This window comes from Melopsittacus undulatus, unplaced genomic scaffold (assembly GCF_012275295.1).
Source record: "Melopsittacus undulatus isolate bMelUnd1 unplaced genomic scaffold, bMelUnd1.mat.Z mat_scaffold_539_arrow_ctg1, whole genome shotgun sequence".
Taxonomy (NCBI): domain Eukaryota; kingdom Metazoa; phylum Chordata; class Aves; order Psittaciformes; family Psittaculidae; genus Melopsittacus; species Melopsittacus undulatus.
In genome coordinates this window covers 2535-12848 of record NW_022994404.1, presented here as the reverse complement: position 1 = coordinate 12848, position 10314 = coordinate 2535, and the positions used below count along the sequence as shown (strand labels likewise).

Genomic DNA, 10314 nt, shown 5'->3' with positions numbered 1-10314 from the left:
TGTGTTGTGACAGATATGGTTTAGTAAATGCCTAGAATAACATGTTGAATAACAGTGTTTTGGAGGCTGTTTTGAAGCCTAGTGGAAGTAAGACACTACTGTATTAAGTGCCTCAGTGTTTGTCAATTGGGATAATGTGGTGGTTGACTTGGAATGGCAAGAGTGGAAACATGCTCTAGCCATACTCCTTACAGGATGCTTTAAGAGAACCAGATAAGTCAGTGTCCTGAATAACACAAACACAAGTCCGGGTTAATTTATTGTATTAAATGCAGGTCATGGTAAAATGATGAAGTGAAGCATAAAGCAAAACCTCACTGGTGTTTCTAATCAATGCTATGACTATATTTGCTGAGATGCACTCATAAGTTACTAAAACTGGTCAAAAATGCAGGTAGCAAGGAAACCATGCAGATATTAGCCAGGAAACAAGTATAATTTGGTAAAATTAAGAAGAGGGAGGAGGTTTGAATTCTGATGTTTTAGATTGCGTATCAATAAGAAGTAGCAAAAAAGCATATTGCTCATAGTTTTCTTAGCATTTTTCTGGTTGGAACTCTCAGCAACCTTAAACTAGAAAGTTGAGAAAAATGAGGAAAAATGCAAGATTAGAAGTCAGCAATTAAATGTTAAAGGCTGGAGTTTTTGCCTTCACTGCCTTGTTTTTTCATGAAGCTTCAGGGGCAGGAGAGGAGGAATGTAACTTTTCTATATATGTGTTGTAAGACAGGAGAAGTTAAAGGGTATTTTGAGATTATTCCAGGTTTGTATTTTTTTTTTTTTTTAATTTCCAACAATCTTGTTTTCCTCTCTGGGAGATTCAAGAGGGCAAACTACATTTCCCTTGGAGTAATATTTGGCATAAGGCTGGGTGAAAGCCTGTGTGCACAGAGCTTTTATGCTCCACCTTACTCCCAAATAACAAAGCCAGAAGAGCGGGTATGATGCAAGGGAGCAAAACTCTGCACTCTGTTTTCTGTGGAGGGTTGTCTGATTAGGACAATTAGGAGCAGTAGAGGGGTGGTCTTTGAGGCACAAGGTGGTTTCTGGGTGCTGCCTTACTTTGGAAGGAAGAAAAGAACATACACTTTCAGTACATATGGCTTACATGGTTAAGGTTGAGCTTTTAACACTGCATTACCTATTTTTCTGTTGAACAGTGAACATAGGGTGCTGTCTAGGAGCAACTAATAACTCATTCTAGGGGAGAGCAGAATCTGCCAAGAAGAGGATGCTCTTGGATTTGTTGTGTCTGATGAAGAAGTGGAAAGGGTGGTCAGCCTTAAATTTCAGAACATGGCCAACGGGTGCACTTGTTAGTACTACAGTTGCAGTAGCAGCAGCTGCCTCAGTGCCTTTCTCATCAACTGCAACAAAAGATTGGTGAATAATTTTGGAGATGAGCATATCACCCTTCTCAGCCATTCCACTGAAATCAGCATTGCTGCTGAAGGCACTGTGCATTCCCATGCTGCTCATTTATCGCTGAGTTCGTATCTCTCCTCCAGTGTGAACTTAGGAAGGTACAGATCTACAAGAGTTTCAGTCATCTTCTTGGAATCAGTCCATTCGGACAGCTTCTCATACGTCAGTTTCTCTCTCCAGCTATCATTTAAGAAGAGAAGGAATTTGATGTTTACAAGGGAATAAACAACTTTCTAACAATGAATTAGTCAATTTCATGACAATTTAATGAATGAAACAATCATTAATGGCAAATCTAGCATTTAGCTGAAAGCATGAAATATAGATTGGTTTCTCTGATGATCAGAGGCAAGGTGTGCAAACAAATACCTGAGACTTAATGCTGTAAAGTTTTGAGAACCACTTCTCCAAAATTCCTTGCAAAAGGAAAGACAGAGCACTCGATAGCTGCCATCTCCTAAGGCAGCTCTTTCATAGAATGAGCTAGGTTGCAAAAGACCTTTAAGATCATCAAGTCCAGCATTTACCACAACACTGCCAAGTCCACCACTAACCATGTCATTGTCTTTAAATTCAGTGCTGATGTGAAGGAAATTGCTAGGATATTGCCAGCGTGTAGCAAATGATTTGGTCCAGTTCCATAGAAACAAGTGATAATATTGCAACCTATTTCCTTGGCAATTTTAAAGCAGACTGATTCCAGCAAAATCTTTCACTGCCACTCTCTGTCCTCATTCTTACGTTACCAGGGTTCAGCTCAGATTAAAAGAAGGAGAGCAATGGCAGGTATTCTTGAGTTAATAGAGGCCAAGGATTTTAATGTCCTTGCAATTGTAATAACTACAGTGGCAGATCTCATTATTATAGCAAATCAGTCACATGAAATCCTAGTTTTTCAGGCATCACACGAATGTGTGTGGGGCAAACAGAATGAGAAAAAGATGGGTAGTAAACTTCCAGGTCATGGAGAAGAGGTGTTCTGTTATCTCAGGAGGAAGCCTATGGGTACTTGTACAGTACCTGTTACTTCTGAATGTGCAATGAAAGGAGATTTAAGCCTTACAGATCACGTGGGATTGGGTGTCAGTGATGGGACTGTAAAGAGCTAAGCATCTGGTTATGCACAGTGTTGACTGTTTTCAGTTATTACCAAAACTAAGGGCACTCACTGTGGAGGACCTTTTTGACATACCATCTTGGTAATTAAAAGAATATTTATTCAGCTATTGAGGAGATCAAAGAGCTTTCCTCAGAGTGCAAAGTACAGCTGCCAGCCCTTTTTTTTATGTTATGACTGAGTGGTGATACAAAAATGATGTAGCATACTTTTTTACCTGTTCAAGACCTGTAGTGGCGTCTTTGATGTCATCAGGAAGGAGGATGAACATACTGAGTTCATGTTTCAAGTATGGCAACTCAATCATTTTGATATTCAGTGTTTCCATGATGAGAACTGGAAATGTATTTCTTACGCACATCATCTTCACAGGCTTGGTCTTGTTCTGTGAAGTATTTATTTATAAGTAAGAAATCATTTCTTGAAAGGAAGGATGATGGTGACTCAGTGCAGTGGAGGGAGGGGACATTTTTATAAGCAGCTTTTACAACAGCTATTTGTTATTCATTTCCAAAGCCTTTCTCAACTAGACAATATTTCTTATCTTGGTGTTTGTGCTAGAATATTTTGCTGGGGGCTGAACTGACTGATTTTTCTTTTCTTCCCAAAACATGCACAGCAGCCCACATAAGAGAGTTTAGAAATGTCTGCAGGGATTAGGGGGATGGAGCAGCTATGGGATATAGTCTTGCAACATTGCAGACAGGGAAACAGCTATGGTTAAGAGGATGAGTTTTGTGCACTTCTTCTGTGGCCCCCTCTCTGGCAATACAAGAGCCGTTTGCTCTTTATGTCACAGCCCTTAACAGGAGGTGACACTATTGTCTCAGCAAAAGGGCTCAATAGAGAGGGATATTCCTGGAAAGCAGTCACTTTGCAGGAGTATGTAACCTCTCTTAACATCTGCAGCCCTTCATTCAAAGTAGCAGCCATTGTATACATGCTAATCAGAAAGCAGAAGCTATACACTACATGGAAATTGCAGAGAGCTCTTGTCTTTTGATGAGAATTCATTGACACCTCTTCTAAAATACATCCACTCACATTTCGTCTTGGTTCAACCATACCGCTATTCAGGGTACCCTGTGGCAGCTGTATTGGTGAGGGTATGTGTGGTGCCTAGCTAGGCTGCTCAGCAGAGTCCTGGTACTGCACTCATCTATGACATGGCATGTAGTTCCTCCCTGTGAAGTGTGGAGTCTCAAAATCATGTTTTTACAACCTAGCCCTTTTAGCACTGTTTTTAAAAAAGTCTTAAGTGACTCTAGTGTTTCTGGAAATGGTAGCTGTTACCTGGACCTCATTAACATTTACCTGAGCAGCATCTTAATGTTGCAGTGAGCTGAGCAATAACACATTTGCTGTAACCAGCTTTTTACAGAGAGCCTAGTTACTACAGGGATACCTAAAAGACTTATGAAATGGAAAGATTTCAGCAGTAGCTGTTGTCACCAGCCTGTTTATAGTAAGAAGGTTACTGGAGGAGCTTACCTTGCTCAGTCGGGAAGGGTTGCACAACTGTATTCCCTTCGGGAAATTTCACTCCCATTCTGCCTTGAAGTAAACAGCATTTACTAGGACGAGCTTCGTGGAGGTTGTCACATCTCGTGGACCCAGCAAATTCTTGATTTTGCCTTTTGAAATCAGAAGAGGTTGGTTTTATTCTAGTGTAACACAATGAGGACATGTTTTACTGGCTTTCCTCTCAATTCAGCTCCTTAGTGAAAAAGTCCATGCCTCAATGCTGAACTTCTTAAAATACTCCCCTGACATCAATCAATTAGCTTGTTTAAGTTTCTAAAGCTGTTTGCTGCTTGATTCTCCTGCTAGCTGACAGAGATTCCTTCTCCAGAAAACATCACAGCTTCATGGCAAGCAGCTAGAAGCAGGAAGCCACATACTGTCTCACCAGCTTGTTAACATCAGGTAAAAGAAGGCCAGCACCTCTGGTTGGTGCAGAGTGGTTACAGCTGGGTAGGCATTTCCACCTGCCTTGGAGCACACTGGCAGGCAGAGGTGTTTCTCTCCTCTGCCTTCTCTGCCTGTGATGCATGGGTGCAGCATCAGGGCAGCAGCTGTGCTTGAGGACCAGCTGATGAAGACCACAGCAGAACTCATGGGAGTCTCCCCAGGGAGCTTGCTGAGGTCTGGATTGGGTATCTGAAGCTGCTGAAGCGTGCTTCTCTTTCTCTGTCCTCCCACTGCGTCTCTGCTCTCTGTCTGCATTGCAAGGCATGACCTGGCTGCTGCAGTAGCATGTGGAAAAGCAAGGGCACCTGCCCAAAGCAAATGGCAGGCTGACTTTTAATAAGAGAGGGATAATGTTGGGTTGAGTTCAGCTTACCCTCAGTTTGTTTTTCAACCCAAGTGTTAATTTCCTTTCTGGATTGTTCCATGGCTGTCTTAAAGCTAACATTCTGTGGCTCTGCTTTGTAGTACTTCTTACTGAGCTGTATGTATACCTGAAAAATAAAACACACAATGTGAAAAAAAGTAAGTTCTATAATATACTGGATTTTCCAGTCCCAAAGGGAATTTTTTAGCTCTTGACCTTCTTGATAGATTCTGGGCCTAGAGTACTGCAGGCTTTTAGTTGTTACTCTCTGTTAGACTACAAGTTAACAGTTTAAGAAATAACCAAAGGACAGAATATTCTCTTCTTTTTTTTCCCACTTTCATTTGGAAAAAGGAAGAAGGCTGTGCACATCCCATAGATGTGCTTATTTTAATGCCTCGTTTATAATTGTATATGTTGGGGGTTCCAGTAATAAAGGACATGTTGCATGAAAAGGCATCCCTACCCTATAGCCAAAGGGCAGTGCAATCCTTAAATACCATGAGCAAACCGACTGGTATTTTACAGATAAATATATCACTGGATTCCAGTGCTCCTTAGTTACAGTATTCAGGGGCAGCTTCAAATCTGATCTATTAATGGCAAGCAATTAAAATGAGAAATATTTTTGCACTTTTTCTTCCTTCTGTCTGACACTTAACTTACAGGCAATAACACAAAAGTTTTTCCATGTAAATGCGGTTGGCAGTTTTCAGTGAGTAAGTGCTTCTGGGTTTATTGATGGCAGTCAGGAGCTCTTTGAAGCCAGAGTGGGTATCTTCACCTTGCTTGTACTCAGGATCCTTGGAAAGAGAAACCATACATTTAGAAGTTGCATTTTTTATGAAGTTTTCAAAACACACTGGGTGATGTATGTGAGAGAGGGATTTGGGTTTCACTCTCTTCCTTTCTATTTTTCTAAGTTTACCATCACTGCTATTTGCAGGGCTTTCTTTATGGCTGGATTAACTGATCTGTCATATAGCAAACCTTCCAGACTATCCCAATGACTTGCCTTTCCATGCTTCTCAGAATCTGAGTGAGTGAAAGGAACTGAACCTGAGTCCTGTTGTGAAGTATGTTGGGGTTTGTAATTTAAAGAGGGTGGCAGTCAAGAACATTTAAGACTTCTAAAGCTTTGTTTGGATATTTTGATTCTCAAGTTTCTTTATCTTGGGATTTCAGTTCTGATAGATACCATTTTTCTTCTCTTTGGTCTCCCCCGAAAAGGTCTGGCCACAGAAGAAGAGCCTTCAGATCTTGCTGTTTGAGTGAAATGAAGAACCTGCAAGCAGAGTTTCCGAAGGTGAGAAACAGAAGGAACTGGTGTGACTTAAAGCCAAATGGGGATCAAAGTTGTCTTCTTTTGCTCCCTATGATAATCATTGCTCTACCTGGTGCTTAGGTGACTAATCAAAGGGACGGTGAAGATGTAGTGCACATAAATCCCACAGAGTAAGAATGGGGTAGCACAGTACCCCTTCCACACCATCGACACAGTGCTTCTGTCTGCACGCTGCAAGGCTGAACTCCCTTCCATAGCTGTTGCTCTAAGCAATAGCAGTGTGTTTTACGCAAACCCAAATGCTTCTACCCAAGATAACGGTACTAAGGCATCTGAATGAGAATGTGCTGACACAGAGAAGAGTCCTGGGCAGTGCTGAACATCCCCTTTGAGCCAGCAATATGCCAGGCAGTAAGAAGGACTGGGTCAGAGAATGTGGAGATACCAAAGCAATTCTTGTTTTCCTGGTGGATTGTCAGGCAGTTGTTTAGGAAAGCATAAATCAAGATAGAAATGTGCATCCTGGACAGGGAAGAGGGGGGGGGTGCTGGGATCTGCAACTTCCTGCCAGCTAGGAGCTACTGTAACCAACTCTTTGCTTCTCAAAGGGAATATCCCGTCTGTGACAGAATCATAGAATCACAGGATGAATTAGAAGGTGTAGAATAATTTAGAAGAAGTCAGGTTCAGAGAGCCTCTGTGCTCAGTGTGTGATACCCACAGGACACTTTCTCTTACCATTCACTTGATTCATTCTCTGGTCTGCTTTTGTTCCTTGTCATTGTGGTGGCAATTTTTTCTATCTAGCACTAAATTTTGCAAGCCATTGTAGGAGCCAGGTATCATGTGGGATGTATGCTTCATAGAGCAACCTACCTCTGCCATCTCTATTGCTGTATTGCCTTTTGCACCCAGGTACACCAGAGCCATAGCAGATGATACACTCCAGGGGAAAAGAAAATGTTTTTGCCCTTGTTTGCCTCATTCAGCTTGTTGAAAAGATCAACCGTAAACTTGCCAACTGATGTTGAGACCAGTTCCATTGCTGCAACCTGGAAAGAGGCAAGAGGCAGAATTGTACTATTTGAATGTTTAAAATTACATATGCAGTGCATATTAATGAGAAATGTTACATGTGCAACACGATGCCTTGGCACCCACTAAAACTAATAGCCTAGTTGTATGCTTTATCTTCCACACAGATGCTGATTTCCATCTGTTAGAAGCAGCAATTTCTTTTAGGTTTTTCTGTTATTCAAATATTTTCCTATGATTTTACATATGTCATCTTCTACAGAGCTGCCATTTTCTTTATGTTTCTTTCTGCTTTTGGTTTTCAAAAACATGCAGACTTGTAAGCTGGTTATTTTTCTTCCTTTTTGTCCTTAACTAATAATTTAGCAAAGTAATGTTCCAGGGGAATTTAAATACAATTTTAATACATAGGCTCACAACACGCCTGATTTTCTCACTAGTTCCTCTTTGACCTGTGCAGAACGGAGAGCTGAAACTGGGGAAGAATTTAGGTATAACTCTTGGGCTAATGTGCTTTTTCTGCCCAGCTACCTATTCTGGTATTTGCTTTTAGACTGATAGAGTTTTACTCATGATGTTTACCTACCACCCCTCCTGTACATCCCAGCAATTTTATTTTTCCCAGAAACTGGAAGATTCCTTGAGGTTATGAGTATTTCAGACTTTAAAATATCTGCTCAATAGTGTCTGCCTTATGTTTTCCAGTTAAGAGACCAGAAATGCTGTCATTGATGTTATTGTTGTTGTTAATATTATTATTGAGATTTATATCTATGGAATGGAGCAACAGAAATTATGGGACAATCTCTGACATCTACAGGTATTTATCAAGTATTTGGCTGCAAACCATTGCAAACTGAAGATTTAAATTAGTAAGACAGTAACTGCCCTAAGAAAACTTCACTTCTTATGATGTTATGCCCCAAATTAGCATTTTTCCTTAGCCTCAGAGATCTATATTCTCTAAGGGATGACATCTAGACAAATATTAGTGTAGAACAATGCATTATTACTTATACAACCATACGAGCCACAGATTGCTTTTTTAAAAGTATCAGAAAAGTTACTTAAATTGATTTAAATATTTACCTCTGATCCTGTGGGAGATAAGACTTATGTCTTGTCCTCAGTCAGGTTCTGTGTTTGTGTGTTAAGCAAGGAAAAGGGAGGTGCAAGGACTACTTATAGTCCTTGCACCTCCCTTTCCTTCTCTCCTCCATCCAGGTTGTTTCCGCCTAAGCAAAGCTCCTTTTTACCACATCCCCAGAAGACCTTACGTAACTTTGTCCTCTTTGCTGACCTTGTCACTTTTCATGTTTAGACATTTCAAAAGGACAATGGAATTAAGATCTCAGCTCTGTCATTACACCACAATAGTCTATTGACAGGATAGCAGAACAGTTCGACTGTTCCAATGGTCTTCTGGTGGTGCGGACATAACTGAAAATAGCTGGTCTGTTGTTTAAAATAAATGATTAGTGAACAAGTTGCACAACTAGAATGCTTGTTTTTTATTTCTGAATATAAGCAGGTATTGTAGGCCTGATTCTCCTCTGCAGCTTTGTGCAGCTGTGACTCCTAGGTTTCAGATGTGGTACATCAGCATAAAATATCAAGCTTAATGATTGGTTTAGACACAGGGAGTCCAAATTCAGACTGGAGATCATTAAGAACATAGACAGAGGCAAGGCCATGAAGGATCATTCAGGTAAGGGATGGACACCCCACTGATTATGTGGTGATGAAATCTCATTGCAGCCATGGCTGGGAATCATTTGAGAGAAACTCTACAAAGCACTGAGTTAGTGCACAGTACTTGCAGGTAGTGAAGGAGGGCAAGGAGTAAAACAACCCACTGGGAGGGCTTGAGCAAGGATGGAGTGAAAAAATACAATGAGGGCAAACATGACACAGTAGTTGTCACTCTGCAGTCCCAGAAAAGAGACAGGATGCTGGTGGGTGGTGGAAGAAGGAGAAGATGGTGGCAACAACTGTAAGACCCTGGGTGACAGGGGAAGGGTAATGGAGGAAGGGAAGGAAACTGCACTGTGTGCTAAGCATTTTACTGCAAGCCTGATTACAGGAACAGAGTGGGTCAAGTCTTGTAAAAAGTGGCAGAAATCAGTGTTGTGCAAGGCAGTGAAGAAATGACAGAAATTAAACAAATGCTTTATATGATGAGTAAGTCCTCAAGAAATCAGGATAGGAGAAAGGTCAGCTGAATGGTTAGGTAGTGGGAAAGCCCAAGCCCCAAAGTGGGAGGCTCTAAGTCCCAAAAATGTATGCTGAGGATAAGCAAGCTAGTAGCTCTCTTTGCTAGTCAAGGTGCAAGAACGCCAGGCAGGATGAAAAAGGGAGGTGGCAAGGCAGAATGGCTGTTGACAAGATAGAGAAAATCACACATGTTAATTGAAAGAGACATCCAGAGGCCAATTTCCTGCTTGGAGCCTTTCTGGGCAACCTTTTCTAGTGCTGTGCTGCTCACCTGGGGAAAAAGTTGTTCCCTAACGTGCAGCTCACCCTTCAATTGTTGTGGTCATTGCCACTTAGTAATGATCTGGCACTGCCAAGAGGACATTAACTGGCATCTTTGCAACCAGGCTTAAAATAGTTGAAGGAGAGAAAAAAAGTTGACTCACATTTCCATTGTTTTTAATAGCCTATGATTTGGTCTGGGTACATTGTCACATTGTCATGGTTATGCTCCTCCTTGGCCTCCCAGCTGTGGCTTTTCTGTCTTATTCCTGAGGCACATCAGGAAGTGCTTAAGAGGCTTGGCCATGGTAACGTGAAGCCCTTTTATTAGGTGAAGCATGGCATGGCAGAATAGCATCTGAACTCAAAGGGGTCCTGTATCATGTTTCACATCTGAGACAGAGGTAGTGCTATAGAGGTGGTATGGGGATAGAATTAATCACTTGCTTCACAACACTTCTCCTATGCTCTTTCTTATTTGGGAAGCAGAGCTAGAAGGAGCCCTGGAAGCAGCTAGCCACATAAAGAAAATAAAAAGACTCAGTGGCAGTCAGCAGTCCGCTCTCTGTCAGGAAAAGGGAGTCCTGCCGTTCCAAGAAGAGATGTTTATAGTAAGATGCTGTTGCAGTATGCAAGTCCTGT

The 10314-nt window shown here is 41.4% G+C and overlaps 1 pseudogene; it reads right to left on the bottom strand.

The window, feature by feature from the left end:
• Positions 1–1195: 1195 nt before the first annotated feature.
• LOC117438643 (heterochromatin-associated protein MENT-like) lies at positions 1196–8345 on the bottom strand (annotated as a pseudogene).
• Positions 8346–10314: the final 1969 nt, after the last annotated feature.